General features: G+C 46.9%; 1 long non-coding RNA gene across 1 annotated transcript; it reads right to left on the reverse strand.

Annotated features, from left to right (window-relative positions):
* Positions 1-8,293: 8,293 nt before the first annotated feature.
* LOC128349103 (uncharacterized) lies at positions 8,294-14,042 on the reverse strand. The gene is made up of 2 exons (XR_008318556.1): positions 13,740-14,042; positions 8,294-10,454 (listed from the first exon to the last, which is right to left on the reverse strand). It is a non-coding gene; the product is annotated as an uncharacterized LOC128349103 (long non-coding RNA).
* Between the last annotated feature and the right edge of the window lie 4,662 nt (positions 14,043-18,704).

Consider the following 18,704-nt stretch of genomic DNA (forward strand, 5'->3'; position numbering starts at 1 on the left):
TCTAATATTCTGTGTTGACTGTGCCAACCTGGATCCCATCAAAAATCCAATCCCCCACTTTTGACAGGGCTAGTTAATGTTTAAAGGTAAAATGTGCTGTCAAGTCGATTTCGACTCCTTGCGCCCACAGAGCCCTGTGGTTTTCTTTGGTGGAATACAGGAGGGGTTTACCATTGCCTCCTTCCACGCAGCATGAAATGATGCCTTTCAGCATCTTCCTATATCGCTGCTGCCCAATATAGGTGTTTCCCATAGTGGAATGTGCTCCCATGTGGAATATGTGCTCCCTGTTGAAATATGATCCTCCCCATCTCTGGCAATTTTTAAAAAACACCTGAAAACCCATCTTTTCACCCAAGCTTTCTCACCCAAGCTTTAAATTGTTTGTTTTAATTTTATGGTTGTTTTTAAACTGTTGATTTGTTTTAACTTTTATGTGTGTTTTAATTGTTTTATGTTAACCACCCAGAGATGAAAGTTTGGGCGGTATATAAGTTTGATGAATAAACAAAAAATTAAAAAATAGTCTGGGAAACATACCAGTGGGGTTTCGAACCAGCAACCTTCTTCATGTTAGTCAAGCATTTATGGTGCTACCTACCATCAGGCCTTGTAATTCTTCTTCTTCATCCCTCAATAAGGTACCAGTAACCATATACCAACTTGACAAGATGCTGGAGGAATGGGTCTTCTGGTTTCCTCCTCACATGCATTCCAAGACCTCTGACCCCAAGATGTATTAGCTGCTTCATCTTCAAGCACCCTTTGGCTAAATGGTAATAAGCTGTGCCTCTATCTTGTTTAGAAAGAAACCCTTTCTTCTTTCAAACAAAGTTAGCCTGAATATGGCTTCTCTGCTAGAGTCTTTCATAGCATACAGCAAAATGTTAAATTTTCTCTTTGCCTTCCGTTTCTGGTCCATTGCTTCTTTTCAGTATGAACTTCCATAGTCCAGAACAGGCTTTCTTCAACAGGTCACTTCTATTCCACCTGCAGAAATGGGGTACTCAAGGCAGCTTTTGTAAACATAAATAATAACAATAATACTCAAACACACAACATGCACCTAAATCAATAATTTATAAAGCAGAAATTAAAACATTAAAAGTAACTAGTTGGGCAGGGTGCAGAGCATCTGCACCGCCGGCTGGCCGGCCCACCCATCCACCGCCACCTTCTTCCCCACCAGCCCGCCTGCCGCCTTTTTCTTTTCCCCATCTGCTGCTTTCTGGCCGGACAGGCACTGTCTTCTTCTCCCGCGCCCCACCCCTGCTTACTGGTGGGCGGGCGGGCCGGCTTCTTCTCACACACAGGCTGGGCGCTGGCTTCTCCGTCCCTCCCACCGGCTTCTTCTCCCGCCAGCACAGCCCCCCCCTTGCTTTCTGGCTGGTCAGCCAGCTTCTTCCCGCCTACCCGCCACTTCACATCCACCTTCCCCCCTTTCTGGACAGCCAGGCACCGGCTTCTTCTCTCTCCCACCCGCCAGCTTCTTCTCCTGCCCACTGCCACCGCTTTCTAGCTGGCCGATCGGCTGCCGCCGCCACCATTTTCTTTCCCCCACCCCTCCCATGACTATCTAGCAGCTCTCCAAACTCTCGCAAGAGCTGCCACGCATGGGATTAGCCACGGGTATGTCTTAGATAATTATATATAAAGATGCAAAGGAAATCCAGGGCAAAAAACTCTATGTAGCAAATAGATCAAATGCTTGCTGAAAGAAGTACCTACTTAAGCTGGTGATGAAATGCCAATATAATGGATGATAACCAAACTTCCCAGGGCAGGGAGTTCCACATGCTGGATAATAACACAGAAAAGGCCCTTACTTGGGTCCCTATCAACTGAACTTCAGAGGATAATGGGATGCACAGGAGGGCCTCAACAGATTGTCTCAGAGGGTGTCCAGATTCATATGAGGGAGGAATTCTTTAGATCAAGGGTTACCTGTCTTGGGTCCCTAGATATTGTTGGACTACAGCTCCCATCAGTCTTCTGTCATTGTGGCTGGGGATGAAGGAAGTTGTAGTCCAACAACATCTATGGACCCAAGGTTGGGAACCCCCCAGGTACCATGCCATTAATGTCTACAGCCCTTAAGACCTATCTGTTTGGCCTGGCCTTCCAGGGTTTTAAATTAGTTTTAATTGTTTTAATGCTGTAACCTGGTTTTCAGGGTTTTAATTACTCTGATTGTTTTGTCGTTTTTTATGATGTTTTAATTGTTAATTGATGTTTTACATTGTTTATATTTCTGTTTTAACTGTTATTGGTTTTAATGATTTTGTTTTAATTGTAAACCGCCCTGAGCCATTTTGGAAGGGCGCGCTATAAACATCAAATAAATAAATAATAAATAATAAATAAATATAGAACATTATACAAAATAATCCATCAAACAAAATGTTCTACATCGGTATTCTCTATTGCAAGGCCTGGGAGTCAGTGGCAGCTTCCATCAACCCTAATTATTTATCAGGCCTGTAGCTCCCTGCCTCGTTATTTATCAGGCTTGTGCTTTAGCCAAATCTGAATACTCCCCTCAGCCTCCCTGACACCACATGGAGGTGACCATTCCCACCACGCTGAGCTGGACTTTGCCCACTGCTGGTGGGGTTTCTTTAAGGGGAAACAGAGCCCGCTTGAGCCCCAGAAGCACCATCTGGGAAGGCGTACATGGAATGCTGGGAAGTGTAGTTCTTTCCAGTGCTTTTGCCATAGAGCACCATCTGGGAAGGCGTACATGGAATGCTGGGAAGTGTAGTTCTTCCCAGTGCTTTTGCCATAGAGCACCATCTGGGAAGGCGTACATGGAATGCTGGGAAGTGTAGTCCTTCCCAGTGCTTTTGCCATACAGCTCTATGGGGAAAGGACTGTTGGGAAGGACTACACTTTCCAGCACTCAATGGAGTCCTGTTGATCCCCAGCACCCTTTCAGAAGGCGTTTCTAAGAAGGCAATGGGGCTCAACAGAGTTCCATGTCTTGGAAGTATGCAGTACACCGCTCTGGGATCCTTGGACGAGGAGCGGGATATAAAATGTAAAAATAAAATAAATATGTTTTGGATTAGAAGAATATACTTCTTGTTTTCAAATTTCCTCTCTCTAGTATTTTTCTGCTTGGTTATCTGAACAGTCTGGTACAGATAAACCATCAGGAAATTGTTACTAATTTGATCATAAATGCAAAAATTGGATTAGCCAGTGCATGGAAATCTGCAAAGAGGCCAGGCCCAGAAAAGCTGTTTAAAGAAGATCTGGACTATGTTGCATATGATGAAGTTCACTCATTTAGTAAGATCCTGTTGAGTTTATAATTTAGGGAATTATTCTGAGAATTGGAATCTGTAATCAATGCAAGTGTGCCTGACCTTGGGTCCCAAGCTGGTGTTGGATGAAAACTCCCATCATCCTCAGCCACAGTGAGTATTGTGGCTGGGAGTGACGGGAGCTGTCGTCCAATGACATCTGGGAACCCAGGCTTGGGAACCCCTGGCCTAATGAAACAGGCAGCGGAACCACCCAGTGCTACGTGGGTATATTCGCCCTTCAAGGAGCTAGTCCTCATCAAAGGACCAGGGTAAGTGGCTGGGATTCATGTAGCAAGAGAAAGACCCTCTCTTCCAATGGCCTTTATTGCCCATATTGTACAGCTTCAGATGATGGTTTATTTCACTTTGTCCAGCTTGAGGCCTGTGCTTCCCAGGGCTCATGAGGTGGGCTCTGGCCTCAGACCACAGGAATGGCAGTGGCCTTCTCCCATCAGTGGCATACCTTTCCCCAGCTCCTTGCAGCCAGCATGCAACCTCTCGTTGCAGACCATCCTCAGCTTCCACCGCCTGTGCCTGCGCCTGTGCAGGTGGAGCTGATTATCTTAGTATTTTATCTATCTAATCTAATCTAATCTAATCTAATCTAATCTAATCTAATCTAATCTAATCTAATCTAATCTAATCTAATCTATCTCCTGCTCTTTCTCCAAGGAGCCCAGAGCCAAACATGTTTAGCCTCACCAAACCCTGTGAAGTAGGTTAGACTGAGAGAGAAGTGACTGGCCCAGAGTGACACCCAGCGAGTTTTGTGGTTGAACGGGGATTTGAACGCAGGTCTTCCTGGCCCACCCTCGACCCACAAGGGGCATCGCCTCATTTGAGCACCTCCCAGCAGGCCCAGCTGCAATGACACCTGGGCATGGTAGCCCACAAAGCACCTGCCCCTTCGTGGGCTCTTCCCACTCCTTTGTGTCAAGCCTGGTGGCTCTCAGGTAGTGGCTGAGCAGATCCCCCCTCTGCTGCAGTGGTGAGCCCCGCAATTGGAGGCCAAATCCAGCTCATATGGCAGTAAAACCTTTGTCATCCTGATGTATGTATTCCTCATTCCTCATCAAGAACTCCTTTGCTGTGGCAAACCCCTCTGCTCCTTTGACACTGTAATATGAACTTCCTCCTGTTGTTTATCTCCAGCAAACTGCCTCTGTACTAGGGATGTGCACAAAGTGTTTTATGCATCCCCGGGGGAGCGGAAAGCAGTAGCTTCAAAAGGAGGCACCCAGGTCCCTACCTGCTCCTCTGCCACCCGCCACCCTTACCGTGCTGTCCATTATCTTTGTTCCAAGAAGCCCTGCACTGCATGGCTGCTTCCCTGTTCCCAGAAGTGTGCACACGGGATGTGTTAGAGGCCCTGGAGAACAATATTTCCGCACAGAAATATTTCCAATATTACACTTTTATTAACCCCTTTAGAGCTAAAAAGGGGCCGGAACTGCCTAGAACGCCTGGACTATTGCACATTTATTAACCCCTTCACAGCTGGAGTGGAGGAATGGCTTGAAACAGCCCAGAACGGCCCCCTAATAGTCAAGCTGCATTCCCAAAACAGTGGAATGGGCTGCAGACACTTGAGGAGAATATGGTAGCACTGAAATGTTTCCAGTCTTGCACTTTTATGTGCACAACTGGAAGTATTTCAGTGCTATAATATTCTTCTCCAATTCCATTGTTTTGGGAATGCAGTTTGGCCATTAAGGAGCCATTTCGGTCAGTTTCAGGCCATTGCACTGTTCCAGCCCATTTTTGGTACAGTCAATGCAATTTGACAGTTTGGGCACCGTTCAGGGCTTTTTCACACCATTCTGGCTATGGAGGGATTAATACAAGTGGGCCATTGCACACTGTTGCACTGCTCTGTTCCATTTTTGCCCTTGAAGGGCTTAATAAAAGTGTAATATTGGAAATATTTCAGTGCTAAAACATTGTTCTCCAGTGTCTCTAACACATCCCACTGGTTTTGTGATCCAGTTAGATCCATTCTGGGGCATTCAATTCTGTTCTGGCTTTTACCAAGTCCCATAAGAAACTTTAGGATAAACCTTGCTTTAACAATCTGTTTGACACATTTCCTGCTCTTTTTGCCTCTTTTATTTGCTCTCGGATCATGCAAAGCTGTTTGTTTGTTTGGTATCTAAACCCCACCTTTTGGTCCTAGAAAGAGCCCCCCAACTGACTTTCCTCCTCTCCTTTTGGCTCATATTCTTTAGCAGTCCTCAAACTTGAGTTGTGGACTACAACTCCCATAATCCCTTGCCACAATGACCTTTGGCCATTATGGCTGCGGATGATAGAAGCTGTAGCCCAACCACGTCTGGGGACCGAAGTCTGAGAACGCCTGCTTTAGTCTGTAATCCTGTGGGCTACAGGAATCTATTCATTATGATTTTGTTCAGCACCTCGTACATTTAAACCACTTTCCTAAATAATCACAGAGGTCCTTCAAGATCTCCTCTTTGAAATGCTTTGCACTTAATGGTTGTTGTGAACAGCCCAATGCAAAAATTGGTGCTTCTGCCTCCCACAATGGCAACTTCAGTGGGTTTCTTGTTCTGTTTTTTTAACTTTTCTGGGAAGCCCATATCCTAATGGTTAAAGTTATTATATAAAATACCACCAGGGCTACCAAGCCATTTATGTTCAAAGCCAGCCATTGTCTTCAGGCGTCAGAAATGGGTGCGAATATCTGGTTCCTGATCACAACAATAAGAGCCTTGTTTGCTCAGAAGAATCCTAAGTGATGGAACAACCGACCTAACAGAGAACTGGATATAACTGAACTGAAAAGAACCCAAGTGATGACCTTGTGAATGAGGCATAAGTGATTTTCTGCCCTTCTCAAGTAGATATAACATGCCTTCCTCCATAGGTGAATCTGTGATTGGCCAAATGCATGCAGAGCACGTCCTCTAGTGGTCATTTTTGGCATGCTATCCTGTTTTTATCATAGGCTGTCACTGTGCAATCTGAGTCGTCACCTCTCTGAAAGTTATGGAGCTGACTAAAAGGAGGAGGCAGCTGCAGGAACCCTCCCCACCCACAGCTGTCTGCCCTGCCTCTGAGTCTACTCTGAACAGCTGGTCCCAGGTGCCTGCAGCCAGGGATCAACTCTGCAGCTGTTTAACAGGGGAGGGGGGACCTCTCCCTGATCTTCCTCCACCTGTAAGAACCACCAGTAACCAGTGGTTTACCTTCCCGTGTGTGTGTTGTGTGTGTGTGTACATACACATGAAAGATTGAGATCTAAACGGTTGGTCGTTCCATCACTTAGGATTCTTGGGTCCTGACCTCCCACAAAGCACCTCCATCTTATTAGGATGGACTCCTGTGTGGGGTGGGGGTGGGGTGTTGCATAAAAATAAGATTTTGTAAAATGTATCATGGGGAAATGGTTTAAAAGATTCCCGTTTGTCCTGCCACTGAAGTGCTTGCTTATTCTTAAATCCTTAAAAAATGGGGTAAAGCCAGGTATGGTCTGAAATCAGATTGGTGGTCAATATGTATTTGCTTATATTGTCTGCAGTTTGGTAGATCTTTTGGCAAGGTAATCTTCATCTAATTTTTTGCAAAGAAGATGATGTCTTTGTCTACATGTCTGACAATTTGAATAACTTCTTGACCAGTTTGAAGCCTATTCTGAGAAGAGTAGAAGCGGATTCAGGAGGTGAGCAAGCTTTCCTAAACAAAACATCAAACCTTTTCCCTTCAAACTAACTGGAGGAGGGGAGATTTTGAGGGGCTGGTTTTTCTTTAAAGGAGAAGTCCCAGAGGCTATTCCGTCACAAGTGTGAACCTCATGGCTCTGCATGGCTCCTGGAAGCAAGCCCGCTTAATTCCCCCCCCCAATTAAATGAGGTTAGTGGAGTGCACACTCCGCTAACCCGTTTAGTTGGCCGTGTGTTGCTGCAGCATGGCTCCGGGGTGTGATGACTCATGAGTAGCTCCCCTCCCAACCAGGAGGCTACAACAAGCTTCCCAGCATCAGGGTGGCTCCCCAGGAGGCCCCCAATCCCCGCTGCCCTCCAATCCCCGCTGCCCCAACCAGCTCCATGACGGCTGATCCAGCTGCCCAGAGTGGGCTCCCTGCTCAAGCCCACTCTCTCGCAGAACTCCTTACGGACTCCCTTAGAGCCTCCGTGAGTGTGTGTGTTTTCTTGCCAGGGTATGCATAGGGGGCTCTGTGGCATTCACTTGTTGTTTCTCTCTGCCTGGAGGACAGAGGGATGGGTCAGCTAGGGCTGTAGTGAGTCACACCTGGTGGGAGGGCCCATATTCCTGTGAGCCACATTCCTGGGTCTCAGTTTAAAGCCCACTCTCTATATAAGAGGTGAGGGTCCAAGAGCTTAGCGAAGAGAGTTTAGCCCACAGAGTCATCCTCCAGTGCCGACTGCTTCTTCCTCCAGTTCTTCTCACACAGGCGGAGGTGTTTGTGAAAGACACCGTACCTCCTCTCCCAGTGAGAATGGCCACACCCACCCAGCAAATCCTATCTCCAGTGTCCACCCAATTATTTTCCCTAATCGCATGCTCACAAGACAGCTGTGGCAGGGCTCGGGGCCAGCTCTTCCATAAATTCCTGGCCCTGATCCAGGTTCATCAGCAACCCCTACCACAGAACGGCTTCCTTTCTGGGGTGAGGGGAAGATGATTTAATAAACTTGACCAGAAACTTCCCAGTTCCAATCACATTTTTCACTTACCACTGGGGCCCACACTCCTTCAGATGCACCTTTGGCTCTGAAGCTGCATGCGAGTTCGTGGCAAACCCAAGGGGCGCCCATCTCTGTCCCCTCAATACCTCAGGGGAGTCCCCCTGGAGATTGCCCCCTTCTGGTATCAGTGCATATAAGTACAATTGTCTCCACAAAGTGCCCCAGGCAAGGAACCGCATCATGTTGGATGGTGGGCAACATGAATGAGTTTCCAGCGCTGTTTCCGGCATCTTGGAAGTAAAAAATGGCATCCACAAATACACAAAAAAATGCACATCTTTATTACTCTTGGGCTGCACGGCTGCACAGAAGGTCTACAAGGCAAACACACACAGTGGATCAGAATAATTCTAAACAGGTTTGTGTCATCCAGTTTGGGTATTAGTTTCAGAAAAATGAACACAATACAGAAGAAAACATACTCAAGGTCAAACATTGTCTATATTTGCCTTTTTCTTCACCCCCCACCTTTTGTTTTCTTCTGGCAGTGTAAAGATAGACAGAAAGGAGGTACTAGGTGTTGTCACAGAATCAAGTGGTGGCATGGGAGAACCAGAGCAGCTGGTTACCCCCAAAGCCTGGTTACCCCCCAAACCTGGATTTTCACAAATGTTGCATGTTGGGTGGCCAACTTCACACACATTGAAATTGATCGGGAACTGACACAGGCCGGGAGGAACAGCAGGATCAGTCGATGGGTTGCGGCAGACAGATCCTTCAGCGATGGCGGTCCTGTCTGGGCCCACTGTAGGAAGCAAAGTTGCAGCATGTTCTTGGGGTAGTGGACTCCCAAGATCCCTTTAGAGCCACGTACCCGCAGAGGCCACCGGACCATGGACCCCACAGGCTGTGGAGGGGAGGGTTGGTGCTGGGGCGCACAATAGAAAATAGGAATGTCAAAGTGTTTTGTCAAATGGATATATCCTGGTATAAAAGCAACGATGGTACTGTCCCCAAAGTGAGGGGTGCTCTGCTGTGGGCAACTGCTTTTAAGGAAGCATCCACGCAGCACAATGTGTGTCAAGGAGGCAGTTGGGGCATATAGCCAAGGTCTCTTCCTTGAAACGTGTGTGTCCATTTTCCGATGACTGGAGGAGTAGAGGCCAATAGATTGCCTAATGACTTTCCTGATAGGCCCCCATCTCCCATACATGGACTGACACATGGTGTGATATTCAGCTCCAAGATCATTGTGTATCCCATTTGTAGGGGACCCCCAGAAAGTTTGGCTGACCCCCCTGAGGTTCTGAAACTGTTCCCATAAGTCCCCACTGTTTGCTGGCAGAGGGGTGTGTGCCTTTTGAGCAAGAAAAGTTCTACAGTGCTTAAGGTCCAGCACCCCTGGGTGCATTGGAGGGAAACTGCATGGTTCCAAGGTCTCTGGCTTCCCTTGGGCTGATATATACTGTCAGTAGTTCCCCCCTCCAGAGACCTCACGAGGTCGCTACAGTGCTGGCCATGGGATAGAAACAGTTCAGTAAGGGGTATAGGACAGGGCAAGGGGTCTTGTATGTCCAAAGTCAGGTGGGTTTTCACACATTGGGCATAATGGGCGGCCGATCTCGCAGGCATTGAACTGGACCAGAAGTTCTTGAACCACAGCGGGAATGTCCAGATTGTGCCGGGGCTTTGGATGGCTGGTGAGATAGGCGGCAGCAGCAAGATTTTTCAGGGTCGGGGGACCTTTCTGATCCCATTGCACAAAACAAAGCTGGAGAGAGTTCTTAGGGTACACGCACCCCAAAACCCCCTTTGTCTTGTGAGCCCACAATGGCCACCCCACCATCACCCCGGTGGTTCTCCGAAACAAAGGCTGGCTCAAGGGGTCGCAGTAGAAAATTGGCACAGTGAATTTGCGAGATAGGTGAATGCACCCAGGCATAAATCCATAGATCGTGCCATAGTCAAACCGAGCAGGGGCCTCGAATCCAGAGGCTGATCTGCGAAAGAAACATCCTTGCAGGGTGACACGCGTCAGGGACGCCGTAGGGGAGTAGTGCCATTCCCGCCTCCGGCCATCTTGAGTGAAGGCATGGCTGGGGGCAAAAGTTCCCACAGACTGCACGGCTGCATCATCAATGGACCCCCAACTTCCATAGGCACCGGCACACACAGAATGGGCCCAAACCAGTTTGTCCCGCATTCCCGTCTGCAATGGCCCCCACTCAGTGTCCTCTCCTTTGTTCTCAAAATGTGTCCAAAAATCATGGCTGTCCTCCGGTAGAAACGTGCGTGCTTTATCATCCAGTATGTTTCTGCAGCAAAGCACGTCCAGTCTGCCAGGGCAAGTGGTGACAACAGGCTTGAAAAGGCATATTTCCGCTTCACTGGTCTGTTCTTGACTCTCACCATCCCAATCTCCAGCCGCTGCCATCACTGAGGAACTGATGTAGGAAGGATGGAGTTGGAAAGACAATCTCTGCAATGAGAGAGTGAGTTAGGAAAAGAATTCTGGGGAGTTGTCCGTGTATCTACAGAGAAAGCCTTCTCAGTTTACCCAAAAGGAATTTACTGCTTTGGGGCTGATTTGACCTGCATTCATGTCAGGTCAAACTTTGAGCTTCAAGAGATTTGTCATCAATTCACCACATGGACTCTTTGATAAGGATCAGCAATGTCTCAAGCCTGGTGCACCATATGGTGAACCACTTGAGAGAACAGAGGGGAGGGAGCAGGGGCACCACCAACATTGGGCAAGCATAACAAATCTAAACTCCTCCTCCCGGCACCAACGTCTCATCCACGCCCTGAGACCCCATGGCTCTGCCTGTCTCGCTGAACCTGTACATGGAACAGGTGGCATTTCTGAGAATGATACCATGGGGGTCCTGGACTTCAATATGCTACCTATAAGTCTAGATTTTGCTTCCAGGACCTCCCAACTCCATTTCCACACATCATTGGTGCCGAAGTGCACCACAACAGCTGTCTCCTCCCCATTACTGCCTAACAGCCTATCTAAACGCTGTGTGATGTCCGCAACCTTCGCACCAGGCAGACAAGTCACTGTGTGGTCAACATGCGGGTCACAAACCCATCTCTCTATAGGTCTAATGATCAAATCGCCCACTACAAGGAGGCCCCCATCCCACGGAGGAGTATCCCCTGTGTGAGAGGATATGGGCTCATCATCCACAGAAGATGTCCCTACTAATGGAGCATTTTCCTCTTCCTCAGACTGATGACCTCCTTCACCGAGGCCTTCATTCTCCCTGACAGCAGAGGAGCTATCAGCCTTGGAGGAGGATGCCTCTACCACATCCCTGAAGGCCTCATCTGTACGTTTCTCTCAGCTTCTCCAGATCCGCCACCTTGGTCTCGAGGGAACAAACTTGAGGGACACCTCAATGGCATAGTTTGTGATGAAGTAATCCACTTCCAGGAAGCTCATTAGGAACTGAATTAATAATATATAAATTAACTTTGTACTATGGATCCTAAACTTGAAAGTTTCCCATTAAAAGACAACCGTTTAAAGAAGGAAAGTCCCCCTATTAATGCTGGCTCATCTTTTCTTTGTCTTTGTGATGAGGCTAGCCTGGAGTTTTATCTTGAGAGCCCCCATGTTCTATAATTCCATCCCAATTCCCTGAAACATCAGATGGTTTTGCGTGTGTGTACCATGTATAAGCGTGGTGTAGTGGTTAGAGTGCTGGACTAGGACCGGGGAGACCCGAGTTCAAATCCCCATTCAGCCATGATACTTGCTGGGTGACTCTGGGCCAGTCACTTCTCTCGCAGCCTAACCTACTTCACAGGGTTTTTGTGAGGAGAAACTCAAGTATGTAGTACGCCGCTCTGGGCTCCTTGGAGGAAGAGCAGGCTATAAATGTATAAATAAATAAATAAATAATATTTATTTTATTTACTATTAATAAATATTATATTTATTAAATAAATAAATATTATATTAATACATATTATTATGCTGGCACTGGCCAGCAGCAGCAGCCCCTGCTCTGCTCAAGCAAACCACCCCACCACCACCCACTCCTTCTCGTGGCCAGAGCTCCCCACATGCCCCCCCACCCCGCTGACCGTGTGCCTGCAGTAGGGGCTGATGATTGTTGTTGGGACACAGACACACGTGTGGGCTGGCTCACTTCTGCTGCCCTGCAGGAGAGGAAACTTTGCCTCCCCCCCCCCACTCTGTCCCATTCCCTTCCTTGACTGACTTGTACACCATGGAAATGTGCTGTCATCATCGAGGAGGACAGGAATGCCTCCCCCTTCCCTTCCATTTCTCCCCTCCTTCCTCCATTGCTAGAACAAAACTTAAGAAACAAGCAACACTTGATGAGAGGAGAGTCTTTCTGGAATGTTGAAATGTGAACTTCTGCATAGAAGGGACACCTGCTGCTGTTTTCTCTGCATTTGTGATGTCCTGGTGTGTGTGTGTGTGGGGGGGGGGCATCCCTTGGAATAAGGGAGGTTTGGCAACCCTGTGGAATTCTAGCTTTCCTCCTACTCAGGCTTGTAGCCAGCTTCAAAGTCTTGAGGGGTGGTGGGGTGAGTTGCAAAAATCAGGAGCGGGGTGGGGGGGAGGTTATATGGCTGTTTAAAAACAATTTGCAGCCTGGGGCACTCATATTGAAGTATTGAAGTAGTACAAAAGTCAACAGAAACTGCAGTTTTCTGAATCCATGTCTAATAAATGCAATAAAGTTACATTTCACAATAAAATTGCACTCCCCCCTTTCTCTCAAGAGTCCAAACACACACCTTTGCCCTTCATAAATATTTTGATATAAAAAGAAAACTTTGGTAAATGATATTTTTCTTAATACTATGTTGCATTGTTGAACTTGAGCACAGTAGCACTTAATAAGGCTTAATTAATGCACATTAAATCTAGACATTCATTGTAATCACAGCTGCTCTCCTCTCCCAATGATTTATTTTTTTTAACATTTATATCCCACTCTTCTTCCGAAGAGCTCAGAGAGGTGCACATGCTTATTTTTAACCACACCATAATCCTGTGAGGTAGGTTAGACTGAGAGATACATCACTGGCCCAGTGAGTTTCATGGTTGAATGGGGATTTGAACTCAGGTCTGCATCATGGTGAAGTCTGCACACTCCCAGGAGCTATGCAGCCTGGTCTCAGCTAACAAAGCTGAACTTAAAACTGGTTCTGTTTTTAAGTACAGTATATGAAGCTCCCTTGGCTGCAACTATGCCATTGCCCATTTATTTGATTTATTTCTGAGTGCACACCACGTGTGCAGGATTGGGCTTTCAATTGGCAAGCCTGCTCAGTCATTCCTTTTTGCAGGAATCTTTCAGCTCTGCCTTGATGGAAATAATACCTTACAAATGCAACATGGGACATGCATGCCAGCAAAAGACCCACTCTGCTCACCCAAAAAAGCTCCAATTCTCTCAATAGCTAAAGCATGCAGGATTCTGCACCAATGAGCAATCAATGAATGCATTTTTAAAGCAAAGAAGTATCTTTGATACTGAAAAGAGCTGAAAAGTAATTGATATAACATTTAAGGGATCTTTTAAAACAAACAGAGAGACTTCACTTGGGGAGAGCAAAGTTAGCTTGCTTTACTTGCCTGCGGAGGGTCCCAAAGCATGCCCGCCCACCCACGCTCCCTCCCTCCCTCCCATATGATCGTTCATCTCTCTCCCCTCTCCCTCCCAGTCCCTCTCATTCAAATTTCATTCTCCATCTCGCCCCAAGCTAGACTCACTCCCAAGTTGATTGCTGTCTGGCTTGCTGCTTCACTTGCTTGGTTTGGGGTTCACAAGAAAAGCCACACTTTGGTGAGTGATGAGTTCTGTGGGAGGCAAATTTGAACTATGGGTGGGGCACAATCAGGAAATCAAAAAATGAGGGCCAATCAACTCACTCCAAGGAAGGAAGGAGGACAAATCAAGGCAGTGCTTGGAGAACGTGCTCTCCTCCTCTTATGGTTTCCATTTAGTCGATTGGCTTTTCCTGATGCCAATCAGATGGTCAGCCGATCTTGCTTTTTGAGCAAAGGAAAGGTATCAGAGCCTGTCCAGCCCTTCCCTCTCTTCCTCCCTGCCTGCTCCGTGCTGGAGGATGCTGCTCTGAAAAAAGGGCCCCTGAGAACCCTTGGGCAATTTAATTAGCATACAAATACTCTGGCTCAGGGTTTCTTAACCTTGGCCCCGCAGATGTTGTTGGACTACAACTCCTCAGCTAATCCTCAGCTGCAATGGCTTTTGCTTGGAGATTATGGGAGTTGTAGTCCAACAACATCTGGGGGCCCAAGGTTAAGAAACCCTGCTCTGGCTCATCCCTTCTAACACCTTTTGTTTCTGCTGGCTGCCTGTGTGGAAGGCTGTAACATGATCTGCACTGCATTTCTTGCTTTCTAGGAAAATGTTCATGAGAAGCACTAAAAACGGGCAGAAAACAGGGCGGCTGCGGGGGTGGGGGTTAGGGTGGGTATCCTTTCCTCCAGTGGTCACTTTAAGTTGTGCAGTGGGGAAGCGTTTGACTAACCAGCAGAAGGTTGCTGGTTTGAATCCCTGCTGGTACTATATTGGGCAGCAGTGATATAGGAAAGTGCTGAAAGGCATCATCTCATATTGCGTGGGAGGAGGCAATGGTAAACCCCTCCTGTATTCTACCAAAGAAAACCACAGGGCTCTGTGGGAGCCAGGAGTCGAAATCGACTTGACAGAACACTTTACTTACTTACTCATTGTAGAAACCTATCCTAGAGATCCCTAGGGGATGCGGGCAATGGCATAGCTCAGGGGCAGAGCACCTGTTTTGCAAGCAGAAGGGCTGTTGGCTGTCAGAGCAGTTCTGAGCCAGATGGACCAGTGGTCCTACTTGGTATATATTGGGCAGCCTCCTCTATCGCTGCTGCCCAATATAGTACCAGCGGGGATTCAAACTGGCAACCTTCTGCTTGTTAGTCAAGCATTTCTCCACTGTGCTGGCTAGCAACAGTGCTCATCTTTGTTCATTCATAATCTTCTTTGGTGCAAAATGATGAATACACTTGAATAAACTTAGAAAAAATCCACTCTCATTTCCCACGAGAGAATCTACGCTTCAGACACTGCAAACAACAAAACCCAGTGCCCCCATGGCCTTGTCGTTTGGGGGGTGGTTGGCACCCTATGTGTATTACACCACAACCTGCCCTGGGACACCCTGGTGCCCCCCAAGTGGGGTTATGCAGCTGCTGAAATTCCCCGTTATTCCCTATGGGGGGAAAGCTTAAAGGCGCGCCAACTTCAAAAAAAATTTTTTTTAATCACCGCTTTCACCAATTTATTTGAAATCTGGATGGTAGCAGGCACCCATTGGGGCACTACCACCAACCCACTCTTCTGCCCTCGGAACCCCTTTTCTGCCCGAATCTGCCACAAAGACATGTCACATGTCAACTTCAAACAATTTTTAAAAAACACCCCTTTGCCCAATTTCTTATATTTATATTTATTTATTTTATGATATTTATTTTTATCTATGTAAACCGCTTTGGGAACGTTTGTTGAAAAGCAGATTATAAATATTTGTCGTATTCGTATTCCTTGAAATCTGGGTGGTAGCTTCCTTGCACCCATTGGGCACTACCACCCACCACAACCTGCTCTGGGCCACCCTGCCCCCCCCCCACCTCCCGGAGTTATAACTAAGGCTGATGAAATCCCCATTATTCCCTATGGGAAAAAGCTTAAAGACGCATGAACTTAAAAAAAATAAATAAATCACCCCTTTGCCCAATTTCTTTGAAATTTGGGTGGTGGCTTCCACCCATTGGGCACTAGCACCCACCCCACTCTTTTGCCCCAAGAACCCCCTTTTTGCCCCAAATCAATTCAGATTCATAAATTTCAGGTACAAATTGAATCTGGGGTGATTCGGTGCGGGTAGATTCAAACTCAGAACAATTCAATTACATATATGTCAGTGTTACTCAGGCTCTTGATTACCACTGCATACACCTCTTGGCCTCCCCAGCAAGCCAGCCCTAGGCAGCCCCCCCAAACTTGTGTCCCTCATTCCAGCAATGAAATGCTGGCAATCTCAGAGGAGGAAAAAACAGAGCTAACATAGCACCAGAAATAGAAGTAGCTGTAGCAGCAACTACCAGAAAATAAAACCAAAGAAGAACAAACAAAGCCAAGTGAAAAGAGAAACGAGCGGGGAGGAGAACAGGGACAAGAAGGAAAAAAGGGAAAGCAAAGGGAGGTGAGAACAAGGGAGGTGAGAGCAAGATGGCTCCTGTCTGCTGGTTGCTGCTGCCTTGCACCCCACCATGCATGCCGAGTTTGACTGGATCGGGCTGCAGATGGGCTGGCTGGCTGGCAGGCAGGCAGCAGCACAGCCAGCCCTCACTGCCCAGCTGCTGCTTGGGACTCTGTGCTTGCAGGAGAGCACTGATTTGGCAAAAGCCAACGTGGTGGAAGGGGAGAAAAGGCAGCACTGGGAAAGCGGGTGGGGGGGGGAGGCAGCAATTAAAGCAGTCATCCCAGACCAGGGGGAGACTACACGGGGGCTGGAATCGGCTGAATGGGGAGCTAAACTCTTGCGCATGTGCACTCAGCCGTGCAGCTTAGGGGGAATAAAGTTCTGCTTCCCCTTTGTCAGTCTCAGGTGCCGTTCTCTCACCTTGGCACATTCCAGATTAGACCTTGCAATGGGGGTCACGTCGTATCTCGGGAGTGTGCTTCCACACTTCCTGTGTTGTGACACTGCAGTCCCTATGCAGACAGCAGGGCGCCGTTCACATTTCTGATGCCTCGTCTCGAATTTAATTGCTCTGATGCAGAGCTAGGACGTCGTATATCCGGCGTAAGGAAGTTGCTGTTTTTTCGGGTTGTTAGTTTCTGCGAGACTGCTCCCCCTGCTGTCCACGTTTTGAATGCGACTTGCCTGAATGGATGTATTTTGCTGCTGTTGAGCAGCTAGCCTGGAAAGCGCCCTGGAGAGAGATAATTCCTCCTTCTCCCTTCCCCTCTTTCAGTATGTAGCTAGCAGCAGGGCATGTAGGCCTTATCTATCTCCTTGATGGATTTCCTAAATAAATTACTTTATTTAGAACTTTAACTCCAAGTCTCCAGACTTATTTTATTTTATTTTATTCATATATCGGCTGACTCCTAAAGCTCTAGCCGGTTCACAAAAATAAACACAAGAAAAACAAAATAAAACAAAATGTTAAAAACAACAATTTCAAATTTTAAAACATTCAGAGATTACTAAAGTCCTGGATGGAAAAAATGTTTCTTATGGGCTCTTTTGAAAGCTGGCAAAGATGTTAAACCATGAATGTCTATAGGCAGCACATTCCACAGCCTAGGAGCAACTACAGAGTAAGCCAGCTTCCAAGTCACGACGAGCCAGCAGCATCCGGAGACGGACCTCTCTCGATGATCTCAATGTGCAGTGGGGATCATGCAGAAGAAGGCACTCTCCTAGGTAACCCAGTCCTAGGCCATTTAGGACTTTAAAGGTAATCACCAGCACTTTGAATTTTGCCTGTAAACTTATTGGTAGCCAATGCAATTGCTTTAAAACAGGCATAAATATGGTCTCTCTGAGAAACCCTGGAGACCAATCTAGCCGCTACATTTTGAAGCAACTAAAGTTTCCAAACTACATACAAAGGCAGCCCCACGTAGAGCGCATTGCAGTAGTCAAGCCTAGAAGTTACCAGATTGTGCACCACAGTTCTGAGATCACTGCCTTCAAGGAACGGACACAGCTGTTGTATCAACCGAAGTTGATAGAAAGCACTCCTGGATGTGCTCTCCTTAATTGTTCAGTGCTTAATTAGTAGTCCTCTCCTTAATTGTGCTGTAGATGGGGTAGATAAACAATCTCACACTTCTGAATAATAACAGGAACTGGTATCTAACCTTGGTTCCATGTAGCATCTGAACCTGCTCAATGGGTCTCAAGCTTTCTGCCTTCAGGAAGCTCCTTTACACATCAACCAGCATGCTGAGGAACCCCCTAGGCAGCCACAGAACCTGTATGTATAGCAGAGGATTCTGGGCAACATTCTAGGGGTATACACTTGATTAATGTGGAATGTAAAAAGCATTCTTGGGAGCCCAGAAGCAGCAAAGGAAGACAGTAGGTCTCTTACACTGTTTGTCTGATGTTAAGGAATTTGCTACCTCTGGACTTGGTGGTTCAAATGTTCTGCCACAAATAGCAGCCAACAGACTTATTATTATCTATAAAGAATATTCTACGCTTCCTTTCCCCATCATATGGGCCCAAAGGGGGTTGTTGGTTGTTTATTAAGATCATTTCTATTCCCTCTTTTTACTTCCAGATATGGGGCACTCAAGGCAGCATCTGTAAACATAAGTAATAACAACAATAATACTCTCTCACACACAATGCATCTAATCAATAATTTATAAAGCAGAAATTAAAAAGTTTAAATAACAGAAAGGAAACCAGGATAGAAAACTAAAAACACACTACACAGCATGTAGATCAAATATTTCCTGGAAAAAGTACCTACTTAAGCTGAAGGTGCAATACCAGAAAAATGGAGAATAACCAAACTTCCCAGGGCAGGGAGTTCCACATGCTAGGTAAAGGTAAAGTGTGCCATCAAGTCGTTTTTGACTCCTGGCACCCACAGAGCCCTGTGGTTTTCTTTGGTGGAATACAGGAGGGGTTTACCATTGCTTCCTCCCACGCAGTA

Source organism: Hemicordylus capensis, chromosome 3, assembly GCF_027244095.1.
Source record: "Hemicordylus capensis ecotype Gifberg chromosome 3, rHemCap1.1.pri, whole genome shotgun sequence".
Classification (NCBI taxonomy): Eukaryota; Metazoa; Chordata; class Lepidosauria; order Squamata; family Cordylidae; genus Hemicordylus; species Hemicordylus capensis.